Raw genomic sequence first — 16915 nt, 5'->3', positions numbered from 1 at the left:
GCAGATCTAAGTTTTGGGGGAAATCTCAAATAACAATGGTGGGTCCACCCTTCTACACTGCTGGTGGGAATGCCGACTGGTTCAGCCCTTTTGGAAAACAATATGGACGATTCTCAAAAAATTAGATATTGAGCTCCCATTTGACCCAGCAATACCACTGCTGGGAATATATCCCAGAGAAGCTAAAAAGTATAGTCAAAATGACATCTGCACTTATATGTTCATTGCAGCACTGTTTACAATAGCAGGAATTTGGAAAAAACCGAGTGCCCTAGAACAGATGACTGGTTGAAGAAACTTTGGTACATCTATACAATGGAATACTATGCAGCTGTTAGAAAAAAGGAGGTCATGAAATTTGCGTATAAGTGGATCGGCATAGAAAGTATCATGCTAAGTGAAATGAGTCAGAAAGAGAAAGACAGACATAGAAAGATTGCACTCATCTGTGGAATATAGAATAACAGAGTAGGGGACTAACACCCAAGAATAGAAGAATAGTAGAAATAAGTACCAGGAGGTTGACTCCATGACTTGGAAGCTGGCCTCACATTCTGGGGAGAGGGCAACTCAGAGAAGGGATCACCAAGTATAATGTGGTCGGAAGCCATGCGGGGGAAGGGTGATGCGGGCTGAATGTGGTCTAGAGACTGAACACAGTGGCCACTCAACACCTCTATTGCGAACCACAACACCTAATGAGAGAGAGAGAACAAAAGGAAATGCCCTGCCACAGTGGCAGGGTGGGGTGAGGGGAGATGGGATTGGGGAGAGTAGGAGGGATGTTGGGTGTACTGGTGGTGGAGAATGGGCACTGGTGAAGGGATGGGTTCTCAAACTTTGTATGGGGGAAACATGAGCACAAAAATGTATAAGTCTGTAACTTTACCCTCATGGTGATTCACTAATTAAAAATAAATAAATTAAAAATAAAAAATAAAAAAAAATGGTGGGTCCAGTGTCGAAATATTTGAATGCAATCAAAGTAGAGAGAAAATAATGTGGAAATCATCTGCCACACAGGTAGGGGGAGGGTGTGGGATAGGGGATATACTGGGGGTTTTGGTGGTGGAAACTGTGCACTGGTTACGGGATGGGTGTTTCATCATTGTATGACTGAGACTTAAACCTGAAAACTTTGTAACTGCTCTCATGGTGATTCAATAAATAAAATTTTTTAAAAAACCTTTATCTCTTTAATTATTCCTGAGCTCCAGGTTCAAAGGGCTGTTCCACAAGAGAAATGTATATAGGCATTACTCAACTCAACCCATCTAAAATCAAAATCCTCTTCCAGCACAGAACAAGTTTCCTTCTTCATGGTCTATTTCTGTCATAAATTTCAACATTCTCTCACTTGTCCCAGCTGCCAACTCTGAGTCATTTCTGTTCTTCCCCTTTCCTTGCCTCCAATCAATAAGGACAGCATTTGTCACTATCCACCTACTCTTGACTCTTGTAAATTTTCTCGCATCTACTCTTCTTTCCTATATCATTATCATCCCCAAAAAGGCATTCTCATCAGCACAGAGGCAATGGTTCATAATATACCAGAACATCTGTCTCCTGTCCTCTATGAGCTCAATTCTTATCTGCTGTTCTTTGCAGCTCCAGTCTGCCCTCTGGAGACTCACAGTACCAAGGACACCCCTTCCTTCTTGACTTGCACCACTGAACAGGAACTCTGTCTCTCACAAGGATGCTCTGGTGTGGTGGGGGAGATACACTGAAACTCCGCCTTCCAAGTGATCTAACCCACACTCTTCAAACTTCTTGCAATTTCCCAAAGACTAAGACCAAATATTCTCACATAGAGTCGATTTCAATTCGTAAGACAGAAAAAAAAAAACTCAAAAATACCTTTCCTTGGGGCTGGAGAGATAGCACAGTGGGTAGGGTGTTTGCCTTGCACGCGGCCGACCCGGGTTCAAATCCCAGCATCCCATATGGTCCCCTGAGCACGGCCAGGGGTAATTCCTGAGTGCAGAGCCAGGAGTAACCCCTGTGCATCGCCAGGTGTGACCCAAAAAGAAAAAAAAAATACCTTTCCTTTCTCTCCTTCCCTTTTCTATCTCTGGATTTTAAAATTAAACAACCAAAGACTGCATGGAAGAGAATTATCCTGCCTCATCAATTATCCTGCTTGTTCATTTATTTTTTAATTCATTACTTTAAAATTTTATTTTAGGCATTATGATTTGCCAAACTGTTCTAGGTAGGGTTTTGTGCATAAAATATTTCACACCACACCCTCCACCAGAGAGTCTACTTCCTTCTACCATTTTCCTCTCCACCCAGTGCTCTTCCCATTTGACCACCTCCATCCCCAAGCTTCCATGGTAAACTTCCTACTGAAAATCAGTTCTCCTGATTTATCAATTTTTGTGAAGGTCACATTAAGTTAACCGCCCTTTGGTATACTGCTGTTCTTAGATGGCAGAGCTGCTCCAAACAGATCTGTCCTTTCCATCTGCAAAAGGAGAAAACAGCAACAAGACATTTATAAATTTTATTGGCATCCTAATGGTAAATATAAGCATTGATGTTCTATAAATTTTAATGAGGTTCTATTATTAAGAAATTCTCTTACAGCTTTATTATATACAGAATTGAGACATGTAATTTTATCAACATTATCACACTGAGTCCTCAGAACAACTCACTAAGGAAAATTATGTTGTCCACACTTTATAAAGTAAGAAGCAGAGAATCTGCTCAAACAATCTCTAGTAGAGAATTATGCAAAGGCTCATATCACCAGCTGGTAATCTATGCCATCCTTAAACAATATGTTTAAATTGGACACAGTAGGGGATATAGAAATGACTCAAAGGGCTCCAGTATTTCCCAGTTAGTTCCCAGTTCCACGTGGTCTCCTAAACATGGCAAGGAGCAACATCTGAGCATTGAGCTAGGAAGAGCCCCTCAACACTGCTTTTTGGGTATGGCCCAAATGCCATAAAAATAAGTGACTTGGGCAAAATAAGTAAAATTTAGTAGATGGTGAATTAAAAAATAGGATTGTGCCAATTTGGGTTAGCAGAAGAAAAGGTTTTAGAAATATGAAAAGTGCTGAGGTGCTAGCGGATACAATGAACTGAACTTTACCCCACTTACCTACCCCCACAAAATCCTATGCTGGAGGCTGGAGCAATAGCACAGCGGGTAGGGCGTTTGCCTTGCATGCGGCCGACCCGGTTCGATTTCCAGCATCCCATATGGTCCTCCGAGCACCGCCAGGAGTAATTCCTGAGTGTATGAGTCAGGAGTAACCCCTGTGCATCACCGGGTGTGACCCAAACCCCCCCCAAAAAAAAATCCTATGCTGAAGCCCTAACACTGAATTTGGTTAAATTTAGGAGTAGGGTACTTAAAGGGGTAACTAAGATTAAATGAGGCCTAAAAGGTGGAGCACTAATCCATAGGATATTCATGTAAACAATCAACACCATATTCCTTTTCATAACAGGAACTGAGCAGATTTTCATTGTGCCTCCCATATTTAATAAAAATAATTGGCCTATCTGGTATCTGAGACATATTGGAGAGAGCATATCCTCTGATAAGTTCGTATTAATCCTTCATGACTGCAAAGGAGATTTCAGGTGTCTTTTCTTTCTTTTTCTTTTTCTTTGTTTTTTTTTTCTTTTGTTTTGTTTTGTTTTTGCGCTACACCTGGCAATGCTCAGAGGTTACTCTGGGCTCTGCTCTCAGTAATCACTCCTGGAAGTGCTATTTGTTAACTTAATTCAGTGGTATGGCACCCTCCTTGCCTAACTGAAGTCCACTTTAAGGCTCTAAATTCAGTCCCTGGCACCATCCCATATCTCAGAGTGTGATCCCAGAAATTTCTGGCGTTACTCCTGACACCACAATAAATACAACCCCTATAGAAGTTATTTACTACAACAAGAAAAAGTGTTGGGAACAGAGAGCAGTCTGCTTTGTATGTGGCAGACTTGGGTTCAATCTCTCGCACACCATATGGCCCTCAGAGCATGGCCTTAGAGAGCCCTGAACACAGCCAGGGCTTGTCAAAGATAGCAAAGATGTCTGCTATTTAAAGAAAGTAATGCAACCCAGAAAGGGTAAGTAACTTTCCCAAGAGCACATAGGGAGTGTCAGACTAGGATCTGAAAGCCAGGCATGGTACTTCAGACCCTCTTCTTACTCAGCACAAAACACTGCCTCTTCGGCCACCTCTTCTGTATCCTAGCCCCATACTAGTGCTTTACACAGAGGGCACTCAGTTCGTACTTACGCACAGACAGAGCTCAAGCCTGCACTTCTCTCAGCATCAGGCAATTCCACAGTGGCACCACACAGGTAGGCATCGTCCCTGCTCTGAATCCCCTCTGGTTTAGAGAAAGGGCAGGCTCACGGATTCTTTCTTATTCTGGTTGAGTGAACAGGTTGCCTCTGCCACCCAGACTGTTAGGGAAGACTGCCCTCTGCTGGTACAGACGCACTCTTGCTTTGCTTCTCTTTCGGGCTACCAAGTGAGCTCATTGGACCCTGAATTTCTCCATGCTGCATCCACATTAATTTTGCAATCCAGTCAGATGGAGACAGACAGAAACCGAATGACCAGAGGCCTTTAACACTATTATCTCAAACTCTATAAGTCTGATAACCCACAACTAGCACATCCAATAGCATGGGAGGTATGTAGAAGGCAACCAATCTCAACAAAATTTAAACACAGAAGACTTAACCTGTAACAAAATTTTAGTAATCTCTTATACAAGGGTTTAAGGGCTCCATGATAAGATACAACAATCTTCACTAACTTTTTTCTAAGGACACATTCTTTGATCATCCTTTTAGCCAGCAATTTATAACAAGCAATATAAAGTAAAGTATTGAGGGCCTGATGTGGGGGCAGGTTCAAAGGTAGTTGAGAAAACTGGAAATAATGGTGGCAAGAAGGTACAATAGTGGTGGAATATTGAATGTTTTAAAACTAATGACTTAGGCCTCGCCGCACTCAGCAGTGAAGAAAGCCAGCGAGCACCACAATACCGGAGAATCCTCCAGGCCCCATACTGAGCCGATATCTCCGGGAGGCCCCAGATGGAGCAGGTGCAGTCTCCCCGCTTTCTCCAGATGGAATCCTGGCGCCCATGAGCTTCTACAAGCATGGCTCTGGTACGTGGCTACAGGACCACTTCTCCAATAGGAATCCAAGCTTTCCTGATATACAAAGTGAGCAATAAAAAATAAATGATCTAGCATCTGCCACTGACCAAAACTAGAGAGAGAGCAGCGACACTTGGGGCCTCACGGGTGGAAGGGGGTGGAACCGGTCCCACTCCCCACTCTGACAAGGCACCAAGTTGCTGTCCACGAATGGCTCCTGGCCCCTGAATGGCCATAATTCCAGAGGCACACAATCCAATCTCGGTACCCAGAGGCTTTTGGCAGAAATGCATCTGGACTGAGCATTAATCTACAGTGCTGTGCCATCCTGGGTGGGGAAAGGTGTTTGTCCCTTCCACCTTTTCTCCGGGGCAGCACGGTAGCCACCACATTTCCAGAGCCTATTGGACAGCCAGGTATGAGACTGCAGTGACATCACACGTGGGGCCTCATGTGATGGGGAGTGGAACTGGTCCTCTCCCTGCCCTGACGAGGCCCCAAGTTGCCACCCATGAACAGCTCCTGGCTCCTGAATGGCTATCATCCTAGAGGCACACAAACTAATCTCGGAACCCAGAGGCTTTTGACAGAAATCCCTCCAGACTTATTTACTAAAATATCAGAATTCCAAAAGCGCACGGCCGCTTTACAACCACGTGACATCATATGCTCTTCATAATCAGCAATAGAAAACAAATTATCTAATGATGCCTTTTCAGCCGGTCTGATTGTTGGGGAAAATTCCAAATAATAATGGTGGGTCTTTTGTCAAAATAATGAATGTAATAAAAGTGGGGAGAGAGTAAAGTGGAAATAATCTGTCACACAGGCAGGGGGAGGGGTGGAATGGGGGGTATACCGGGGTTCTTGGTGGTGGAAGATGTGCATGGGTGAAGGGATGGGTGTTTGATCATTGTATGACCGAGACTTAAACTGGAAATCTTTATAACTGTTCTCATGGTGATTCAAAAAATAATAATTTTAAAAAAACTAATGACTTAATAAAGTTATTATTTTTTTTTTGCTTTTTGGGTCACACCCAGCGATGCTCAGGGGTTACTTCTGGCTTTGCACTCGGGAATTACTCCTGGCGGTGCTTGGGGGACCATATGGGATGCCGGGGATCGAACCCGGGTTGGCCGCGTGCAAGGCAAATGCCCTATCCGCTGTGCTATCGCTCCAGCCCCCAATAAAGTTATTTTTTTATAAAAACAGCAAATGGGGATTTTTTCTCAGTTCATAAACAAGACGATTAAGTGCTCACATATTTGTGTGACGTATTCCTCCCTTAAATCTTGTTAGAATATTGGCACATTACCCATCTGATGTTAAAACAAACAAACAAACAAACAGCAAGTGAACCTGCAGCTCCAGAGCAAGCAAAGGAATCCGGGATAGCAAATACTGGTCAACACAAAGGGAAGGAGGAGAAGCACCCATTTCTCTAGGCCTTCTTGCCAAGAGAGTTAATGTTTGTGTTCATCATATAAAGCGCTCTAAGAGTTGACATAACTTCCTGAGCCCTGTGAGGGAAAATGATCCTTAGGGGTGAAAAGAAGCATAGAACAGTATAGTAGATAGTCATTTGCCTTGCACTTAGCAGACCCAGGTTCAATCCTCAGAACCACATATAGTCCCTGAGCACTTTCAGGAATGATTCTTGAGCACAGAACTAGGAGTAAAATCAGAGTATCCCCAGGTGTGGCCCAGAAACAAACAAACAAACAAACAAAAGCATTATGAATCTTTTCTGACTGAAGCTGGACTCAAAACCAAGATAAACATTAAACTGTTTGTTATCAAGTAGTGATTTTGGTTTTAGTTTTCTTGGTTTGGTTTTGAGGCCACACCCAGAGGGACTGGGACTCTACTCAGCAGTAACTCCAAGAATGGTGCTCAAAGGACCACGTGGAGCAAACAAGGCCAGAAAGAAGGCACAAATGGCTGCAGCATGGCACGGTCCCCAGCAGGAGCAATGTCAGAGTGACCTCCCTGGGTGTGGCCCAAAAATCACTCTTCAAAACAAACCAAAGAGTGTGCCTGGAATGTAGGAAAACTGACTGTTCAGTGTAGCTTTGTTTAAAATAAGAAAGAACAGGGAGCAGTTAAATGCCCCAGTGGAGGGCTGATCAAATATATCATCAGACATCTGTTCAAGGAAATGCTTACAAGCTTGTAAAGATTTATATTGCCTGGGGAAATAGTTTATCCCTTTGAAGTGGAGAGAGAAAATACAAAGATAATCAATGGGTAAGGTGCTTGCCTTCATGGGACCTACCCATGTAGGTCACCTTCTGGCATGTATGTTCAGTTCCTGGTACTGCCTATGGTACCCCTGAGCCATTCCAGAAGTGACTCCTGAGCACAGAGGAAGGAATAAGCCCTGAGCTCCTTCCAGTGTGATACAAACTCCCCACCTTCAAAATTAGTTTATCCCACAGCTAAAACTCATAGACACATTTAATTCCCCTAACCTTTGTTTATGGTATTTGATAACAATAAGGATATTTAAAACCTTAAAAGTTCTAGAAAATTCTGACGGTCCTGACTGGAACGTGTGCTTTGCATGCACAAGAGGATCAAACCTGGGTCCCCACATGAAGCACCATGTGGTGCCCCTAATACCACTAGGAGTGACCCCGGAGCACTGAACCGGAGTAGGACCCCAAGCACCGTCGAGTGTGGCCCCCCAAATTAAATTTATATTAAAATAAATCAGAAAATAAAATAAAATAAATTAGAAATGTCCCGAGATTTAAATGAGCATACATGCAAAAGTAGGGCATGCATACAAAAGAAGAAAGGAAACATGCAAAGAAAAACAATGCAATAGGGCCAGAGCGATAGCACAGCGGGTAGGGCGTTTGCCTTGCACGCGGCCGACCCGGGTTCGATCCCTGGCATCCCATATGGTCCCCCAAGCACCGCCAGGAGTAATTCCTGAGTGCAAAGCCAGGAGTAACCCCTGAGCATCGCTGGGTGTGACCCAAAAAGCAAAAAAAAAAAAAAAAAAAAAAACAATGCAATAATGTTTAAAAATAGATGCTCATGTAATAACTAAAAAAATAATTTTAAGCCCAAGATAAACTATTTGGACTCACAAGAAAAGAAAATGGTAGAAAAATATTTAGAATAATCCCATTTGTTTAATGAAATATATGGCATGCCAGAGAGATAGTGCAGAGTTAAGGCATTTGGGTTGCACATGGATGATCTGACTCTACGCCTGATAGTATATATGGTCCCCCTAAACACTGCTAGGAAGGATCCCTGAGCACAGCAGGATGTTGCTTCTCTCCCAGCCCACAAATAAACCATAGTATGTGTGTGGACCATCTGTTTGCTTTTGAGCTTACACAGTGGGCTGGGGGTCACCAAGCCCATAATGAATGATAAAGTGCCAGGATCCAAACTAGTGTCCTATGCATGCTAGCATGTGCTTCTTGAGCTACCTCCCTGGCCCTTGTGTGAACTAATTTTAAGTTTCAGTTCAAGTTCCTAAGCTGAAAACAGTTGATGATATAGGTCTCCTCTATTAAAGGGAATGCCACAAATAACTGCAAAACTTACTAAAAATGCTAAGAGCAGTTCACATCCCATTGTTGACCCCCCAACACACAAAGGAAGGATTGGTCCATGGTTGGAATCAACCACAAGTGTGTGTGAGGGGCGGAGGGTAAGTATGATACAGAAGGCACCAGTTGTATAATATTAGGTGGGAATGATCATGTTGGACAAGAACTGAGTGCTAAAAGTAGGTAAAGGGATATACCTGATTACCTTTCAGTATCTGTATTGCATACCACCATGCCCAAAAAGGTGTGTGTGGGAGACAGACAGACAGACAGACAGACAGACAGACAGACAGAATGAAAGTGCCTGCCATAGAGGCAGAATGGGGGACATGGGGGTGATGTGAGGGAAACCAGTGGTGTCACTGGTGCTGGGAAACATACACTGGTGAAGGGATGGGTGTTGGAACACTGTATGATTGAAATCTACTCATAAACAGCTGTGTAAGTGTCTATTTCTCAGTGATTCAATAAAAAATATTTCAAAAAAACACAAAGGAGGCCCTTTAAACTGAATATTTCAAGATCTAGGTTATGTAAATGATTTTCTTTTTCTTTTCCCCAAGTGAGGGAGGGGGATGGGCAGTGGGAGCTGTCACTCAAAACACGCCAACAGCAGGAGTGGAGTGATAGCACAGACGGTAGGGTGCTTGCCTTGCACACAGCTGACCCCAGTTCCATCCCAAACACCACCCTATATGGTCCTCCCAACCCCATCAGGAGTGACCCTTGAGCAAATTGGTGTGGCACAATTGCTCCCTGACCCCCTCCACCCCACCCACCAAGCCAGCTACTGTGCTGCCTGCCTACTACTGTCTGGAACTGGACATGATGAAGGCAAGCAGCGAGGGGTCAGCAGCTGAGTGTGTTGTGGGCAAGAGTGCGTCTGAGCACTTGAGTGGGTACTCTGGAAGTACCCACTCGACAGCTTGGAAGTGGTCACACTACAGCTCTTTTGAAGTGACCCCACCCAAGAAGGCAGCCTAGTGGAGCAAAGAGGTTCCAGCAGTAAGAGGCCATGGGTTTACCTGGAGGCAGAACTTGGGAGGGTCACATGTCAGTCAGCAGGAAAATAGACCACATAGGGAGTTCCCTGGACAAGCATCCCAAGAGCATGCTGCCATGCTAGAGAGTGTTTAGGCCAACCACATCAGCCAGCAGAGAGCTACAAAATGCAGCCACTAAATGAAAAGAATGTTATCCTTCTTCCTCTGTCCCCATGGGGAGGAGATAAAAGGAGAATGAATGACTCCTTTCCCACTGGCTTCTGAGATGAGAAAAGCTTTGCACTGGGTGTAACATTTAAGTCTTAAATTGAACTGGACTACACTGTTTTTTTCAATGACTAAAAGTGACCAGAAAGCTATTGTGTCTGTTTAAACCAGTCTTCGGGGGAAAGGCAAGTAAAATTCTATACACGTGATAGAGAATAGTAGCAGAGGTATGAGAAAAAATAAAGACATTTCTTGTTTCAATTTCTACCCATTCAATGAATCAGTGTGTGTGTACATAGAAACAATAGTGATCCCCGCGGCTAGAAGTAAAAAATAGAGTTTACATTTTAGTTTTTACTTGTCCGCTATTATTCAAATGCTCCCTAACAAACTTACACTTCTTTTATGGTTTAAAGAATTTATTATTATTATTATTATTATTATTATTATTATTATTATTATTATTATTTGGCAGAGCCTGGCAAGTTACACATGGCATACTCGATATGCCAAAACCAGTAACAACAAGTCTCACAATGGAAATGTTACTGGTGCCTGCTCCAGCAAATTGATGAACAACGGGATGACAGTGCTATGACAGTGTTATTGTTATTATTATTATCATTATCATTATTAGTATTATTATTATTATTTTGCTTTTTGCTTTTTGGGTCATACCCAGCAATAGACAGGGGTTACTCCTGGTTCTGCACTCAGGAATTACTCCTGGCGGTGCTCAGGGGACCATATGGGATGCTGAAAATCGAACCCAGGTTGGCCGCGTGCAAGGCAAACGCCCTACCCATTGTACTTTCACTCCAGCCCCTTAAAGAATTTTCAAAAATGTATGTTGAACAAAATGTGAAGTTCAGAATCCTGTTGTCTACCTCTCAGCTAGCAATTTTAGGAGAAGAATTTGTTCAGGGCTGCTTTGGTAAAATTATGGCTACAGGAGAAACCAGTGTCCTGTTTTGCAATACTTGCCAATTTCACTGATGTGAAAACTCCAACCACAGTTGATTTCAAACTACCAGGGGCAGGTAAATGGCTCAGTGAATAAAGCACAAGTTTTGCAAGAATGAAGTCACCAATTCAATTCCCAGTGCCACCACATGTAACAAGCATGATCTCTGCAGGCTGAGATCCCCTGCACTGAAAATAATTTTACAGTTGCACTGTGCCAGGTGTGTACAAGAAGCGAGACTCAACAGATGTGCAAGCAGAGTTACAGAAGGCCCCCGGAGTGCTTGTGCAAGCACTGCAGAGACCCCAGTGAGCACCCCCAGAGTGTGAGTGAGCACAAGTATAAGCCCCAGCAAGCACTGCTAAAGAAGCTCAACCATCCACAGCAAGTAACACATTCAGAAATGCAACAACCACAGCAAGAATTTTATGTGAGTGTGCCAACACTCAACCACTTGTGATCATATCCAGGCCCCAGTCATTGCAGCAACAAACAATGGCGGGGGGGAGGGGGGAATAGGGGAAATTAAAAAGTTTTTGCAAGACTATACTTTCAGGGATTATTTCTATAGTGTGTTACTAGAGAAGTTTATCTGATGGTGTAGAGCAACCAAAATCATGAGAGGAACCAGAGCATCCTTTCCTGAGCATGAAGCTGGTTCCAGGTATTGCTTTTGCACCTGCCTTTTACCATTGATGCTCGTTCTTCTCTTCCTTTGGAAGACAGAGAGGGAGAGGATGCAGTCTGAGTGGTCCCGGTAAAAACAAAATTTTTTGCATTAAAAAATTAATTTTATAAACTGCCAACAGTTTACAATTGAGTCACAAACTTTCTGGATATATGGCAATTTAACAAGTGGCTCACCAATCCTTTGAGAACTTAATACTCAGTATCAAACTGCCTCCATTGCAAAAACAAAATAAATAAAAAAGCAGTTTGGGGAGGCAAAGGAAAACCTTTCCCTTCCCTGCCAGTCCAACTCCCAGCTCTGCTGATTATCAGCTGACAGGGGCAGGTGGGCCCCTGCCCTGATGGAGTGAAGGCTCAGGAGAGCTTTCTAGCAGGTCAGCCCTCTAACCCTAACAAGCTGCTCTTTTGAGCCAACAGGGAAGTTCTTGCAAGACTAGAAGGCAAAAAATAGACAGAAGGGGGTGAGAAGCAGGAGACAAGAGTGGCAGTGCAAAGCCAAATCTCCGGCCTGAAGACCTTTGCAGCTGTGGAGCTGCTCCCAGGCAAGATGGAAGGAAATGTTGAATATTCTGAATACTCTGCTCCTTGTTTGATTACAACAACATAGCCCTACCAATCGAACACTCACTGTGCTAGGGCAATCTAGCACTCACTGTGTGGTGTGCTTACTGTTTGCTAAGACAGAGGAAAACACTGGTCACAGCAGCTGAAGATGATTAAGAATTATTTGCACCTCACAAGAGAGGAGATTTAAATGGTTGGGTAAAATTCTCTAGTTAGTTCCTAGCTTGAGAAATGAACTGATGCTTTCTTCCAAAAGAAAGCTGCTCTTCTTCAGACTTAACTAAAACTCATCCCAGAGAAAGGCAGAGCCCACCCACCAACCCAAACAAGGATCCTCTAGAGGCTGTTAAAACCTGACCCCCAAATGGACAGCTCTAGCTGCCATATCCCTGAAAAAAGAGTATTCGCTGTGGCCGCAGCTGCCTCTATGCAGAGGAGAAGCCCTGTCTCACTTAGCTGGTGAGCTTCGGAGAAATCATCTCATCTCTTCCACTTTCAGCCTGTCACTTAGAGAAATAGAGGGTTAAATCAAATAATCTCTGAAAACCAGCAGAGCCATTTGTTGACAGATCCATTTCCCCTATCAGTATAAATACCAGAAGGCCTGGGAAGCTTGTATCTTCTTTATCTAATAGTCACTTTGCAAATATGTTCCAACGTGTGCCAGGCACTAAGCTGAAAAGGGGGTGAGGATACAGTCTTTTTCCTTACACACAGCTGAGTGTAGAAATCACAAAGCGGTGGGGCCAGGGAGACAGTACAGAGGGGCAGGGTGTTTGCCTTGCACTCGGCTGACCCACGTTTAATCCTTGGCTACCCATATGGTCCCCTGAGCCCTATTAGGAGAAATCCCTGAGCTCAGAGCCAGGAGTAAGCCCTGAGCCCTGCAGGTGCGGCCCCAAAGCAAAAACAAATGAAAAAGGACATCCTAAAAAAGGAGTTAACTGGTGGGAGGAATGATAATGCCCGCCCCTGTGTCATAGAACACCCACAACATGCCAGGGGTTGGACAAAGTCTAGGGGAACCGCTCAGACACCTGACTGTTACAAGAAGAAAGGTGAGTCAGCCTGGCCTGGCTTGAACAGTAGCTCACGAGCCTGGACAAGCCAGAGCCAAGCCTTCGTTCCCTTGAGTCAGGGAAAGCACCAAATTCCCAAAATACACATAAGGTCCCTGTGCACAGCTCTGAGTGCCGTTCTGGGCATGAGTTGCCTCTCAATAAATGAAAGTGATGATTATTCTAAGAAGATGCAGTCCCACTTGACCAAGATCCTGCAGCACAGCTGTGTGGGACTAGAAGAACCCCCACAGGGTCCTCCGGGGGAGTAGGAAGCACTTGTGGAGGTGTCCCAGGGTCTCTTGCGGGGCCTCTGCTGCAGCTCCACCCCGCACAGCATCTGGGCATGGCCACTTCCTGAGGGAGAACGCAGAAAGAGCAAGGCGTCCCGTGCAGACAATCCTGAGTTCCCTAGGCATAAATTCACATTAAGGGCCTCGAGTATTCAGTTGTGAAGATCTGGAAAGTCTCCCCTAACACATTTGTGAGCCCTGCGGAGAGCAAAGCTAGTCACAGCCCATTCTTCTCCTCAGTCTTCACTTCCTTCTTCTGCTTAACACACCTGCCTTGGAGTCCTGAGCTTCACAAGGTTGAGGGATTTCCTATTACACATACCTGTATCTAACCTCCACATGGAAAGCCTGAGGTTTTCCAGGAATTCTCAAAACTTACTTGTCTGTATCTGGAGTCTCTCCCTGGTACTTTTCATATGTCATCCCTGATCTCCAAAATGTATCCCTAGAAATATCCATTAATCAGCTGGTACCCTCTGGGGCCCCTTCCTTGCTGCCTCCCATTCATGAAGTTAAAAAACACTTCTCCTGGGCTGGAAAGATAGTACAGGGGGTCAAGGGGCAAGCCTTGTACACGCTGACTGGGGTTTGATCCCCAGCATGACATATGGTCCCTGGAATAATCCCTGACAATGGAAGCAGGGGTATGGCCTGAACACTGCGAGGAGTGACCAGAAAATAAAACAAAGAACTTCTCTTGCAGGAAGAAATGACCATGTGACTGGATTCTAGACAATAAAATCAGACAGAACCCAGCTAGGGAAGTCCTGAAAATGTTTTCACTCTCCTGATAAAAATAACAGTTGATTTCTTTCCTTTTCCTTCTCCACCTAGAATAGAAGTGTGTAAGGCCCAGAGTTGCAGTAATTATTACTGCAGATTGACAGCCATGTGAATGAAAGTTAAGATGATAAAGATGGCAGAGTCAGGATGCTAATGAAATGACCTATCAGCACAGAGACGCCATCCCCAGAATGTTCGCGTATAAGTCATAAATGCTCTTGTGCTGAAAGCCAGTGTTGGCAGGGTATTTCGATGAACAAAAGCATAACCAACAGGTACAATCAGGTAGGACAGAGTCTAAAATATGGAGTCTTAAAGAAGGGAAGGCTTTAGGATGACCAACTTGCCCTAGTTTTCTAGGACTTTTCTGATTCATGCACAGAAAGTCACACACTGAGATTTCTGGGAAGTCGTCCAGAGCTGGGTCACCAAGAAAGGCTGCTCACCCTACTTAGAATTAGACACATCTCTTGGATGACAATGCTAAGACTCAAGGAAGGAAAACATTTGCCCAGGACAATTCCGAGAGTGTTGTCCACACCTGGGCCCTAATCCAAATTGCTGACTCTAAATTCAGGGGTTTTAGTCATGTTGCAGATCTTGTAACTTTGCCGTCCTTCCTATGAAACAAAATTGTCCACTGCCGGTTGAGTCATGTGAGAGCCTGAGACTTGTAATTAGGAGATGCTTCAGTCTTTTCTATAACACACTGCTTTCTGTGAATGCTAATGAATGTAGGGGGAGGAGGAAAAGCCTGCTTCTGGGAAGGTCACTAGAGCAAAGGGGAGGGGATCGGACCACGCCAGGTCCTGGAACGGGTTGAGCCCAGCACAGAGCCCCAATTTCAACACCCTACCTGCTTCTTGGTGAGAAGAGGGCATTGAGCCAGCCTCTACTTCTCATGATTTCCAATTCAACAAACACTATTTGGCGACTGGCTCTGAGTTGAACACTGGGGCTAGTGGTTTCCTGATGTTATTCCACTTATCCACCTAATCCCCACCCCCCCTCTCTGTTTTTCAGTTACACTCAATTGTGCTCCAGGCCTTACTCCTGGCTCTGTGCTTAGGGCTTACTCCTGGTGACTATATGCTCCCAAACAAATGGGGACTCAAACTGGAATCAGCCACATGCATGGAAAATGTCTTAACCTTGTGCTATCTCTCTGGCCTTTCATTTAATTTTCAGTATAGCCTCTGACATTGGTGCAGTGACATTATCCCAACAGTATAAACTGAAACATTTCCTCTGAACACAGCCTAGGAAGCACAGACTCAGAGCCCTCTGTGTTTGCATTCTACCTCCATGTTTTCTCCCTTCTGGTTATTTGACCCTCTTTTCATTTCTCCTTCTCTTTTGCTAACCTAGTTCTCCCTGGTCATTCCTCCTCTCTCCACCCTTCTCCTGGCTTCCATTCTCCTGGATGCTTTGAGCCAGCAGAGGAGAAGAGCAGCCACGAGCCATAATGTGTCTTTGTAGCCACATAAGTCAGACTCAGATAACCTCACAGAGACGCTTCGGCTGGGAGTCGGGTGAAGAAGAGTGGAATGCCTCCAAACACTGACATTAGTGATTCACACTTTGCTGTGTGACTCAGTGCTTTCAGGTACCTTGTAATTGTTGCAGGCCAGAGAAGTGACCCCCCATCAAAAGAGTGGATTCCCCGAACGACACGTGAATAATGGTGCAGGTCACCTGAGTCCTGCGATCTCAAGGGTTGAAGGTGACTTAGGTCACATGGGGTGATAGCACGGGAAAAGAGTTTTTCCACCTCCCTGCTCAGCCCACCTCAGCCACCCAGAGAAACAACAGGGGTAGGTTCAGACTGGTGAACTCTGCAGTGAGCACCTCCACTGCATGATGCTAGTGTGCCAGCAGCTGTCAAGCTGTGCCTGAAGTCCACATGATCTACACGGCATGGGAACTGTGGTCCCCACCACCCAAGTTCTTGAGGAACCACAGTCTCAGCTGCAGTGAGGAACTGGAAAAGGAAAGTCAATCCTATGCCCTGTCCAGCCTCCCCAGGAACACTGCTTTCCGTTGCAGAAAAGAATTTCAGGAGGAGACAAACAGGGGCATAAAATAGCTTTATTTAGAGAAATGTGAGAGGGCAGAGAGTTGTTCAGAAGAGAACACAGACTTCTCGAGAGGAAAAACTGAGAATGTACATTTGAGGAGACAATGCAGATGCATTTCCAAGATGGAGAATGTGCCATAAAGTAAAAAAAAAAAAGGGGGGGGGGAATCAACAACTTAGGTCGAGATACAGGCAGTCTCCAAGGTGGACATTAATTTTGTGCTGCTTGTCTTTGCACAGTTGGTTTTATAGTTGAGCTTTTCCCAAACTGATTCCACCTGGATGAGTCTGTAGCTAGGGTGTTGTCAAGGGGGAAAGCTTTGGATTCTTGTTGGTTTCTTTTTTTGGAGGGGGAGGGGGGATAGCAAGGGTTGGGGGTAGGGTTTGGGCCACACCTGGCTATGCTCCTGGCTCTGTCTGTACTCAGAAATTACTCCTGGCAGTGCTTGGGAGACCATATGAAATGCTGAGGATAGAGCACAGGTTGATCTCTTGCAAAGCAAGAGCCCTCCCAGATGTACTGTAACTCTGCTGGTCTTTTCATATTCTTTTCACAACTTT

At 44.6% G+C, this 16915-nt stretch overlaps 2 non-coding genes across 2 annotated transcripts; both read left to right on the top strand.

The window, feature by feature from the left end:
* Positions 1-6363: 6363 nt before the first annotated feature.
* LOC129405449 (small nucleolar RNA U13) lies at positions 6364-6467 on the top strand. Its single transcript, XR_008630590.1, has one exon. It is a non-coding gene; the product is annotated as a small nucleolar RNA U13 (small nucleolar RNA).
* A 4962-nt stretch (positions 6468-11429) lies between these two features.
* Positions 11430-11642, top strand: LOC129405178 (small nucleolar RNA U3). Its single transcript, XR_008630369.1, has one exon. It is a non-coding gene; the product is annotated as a small nucleolar RNA U3 (small nucleolar RNA).
* The last annotated feature ends 5273 nt before the right edge of the window (positions 11643-16915 follow it).

The sequence above is a fragment of the Sorex araneus genome, chromosome 5 (assembly GCF_027595985.1).
Source record: "Sorex araneus isolate mSorAra2 chromosome 5, mSorAra2.pri, whole genome shotgun sequence".
Lineage (NCBI taxonomy): Eukaryota > Metazoa > Chordata > Mammalia > Eulipotyphla > Soricidae > Sorex > Sorex araneus.
Note: the sequence above shows the minus strand (reverse complement) of the source record. Positions and strands in the feature narration are given on the sequence as shown.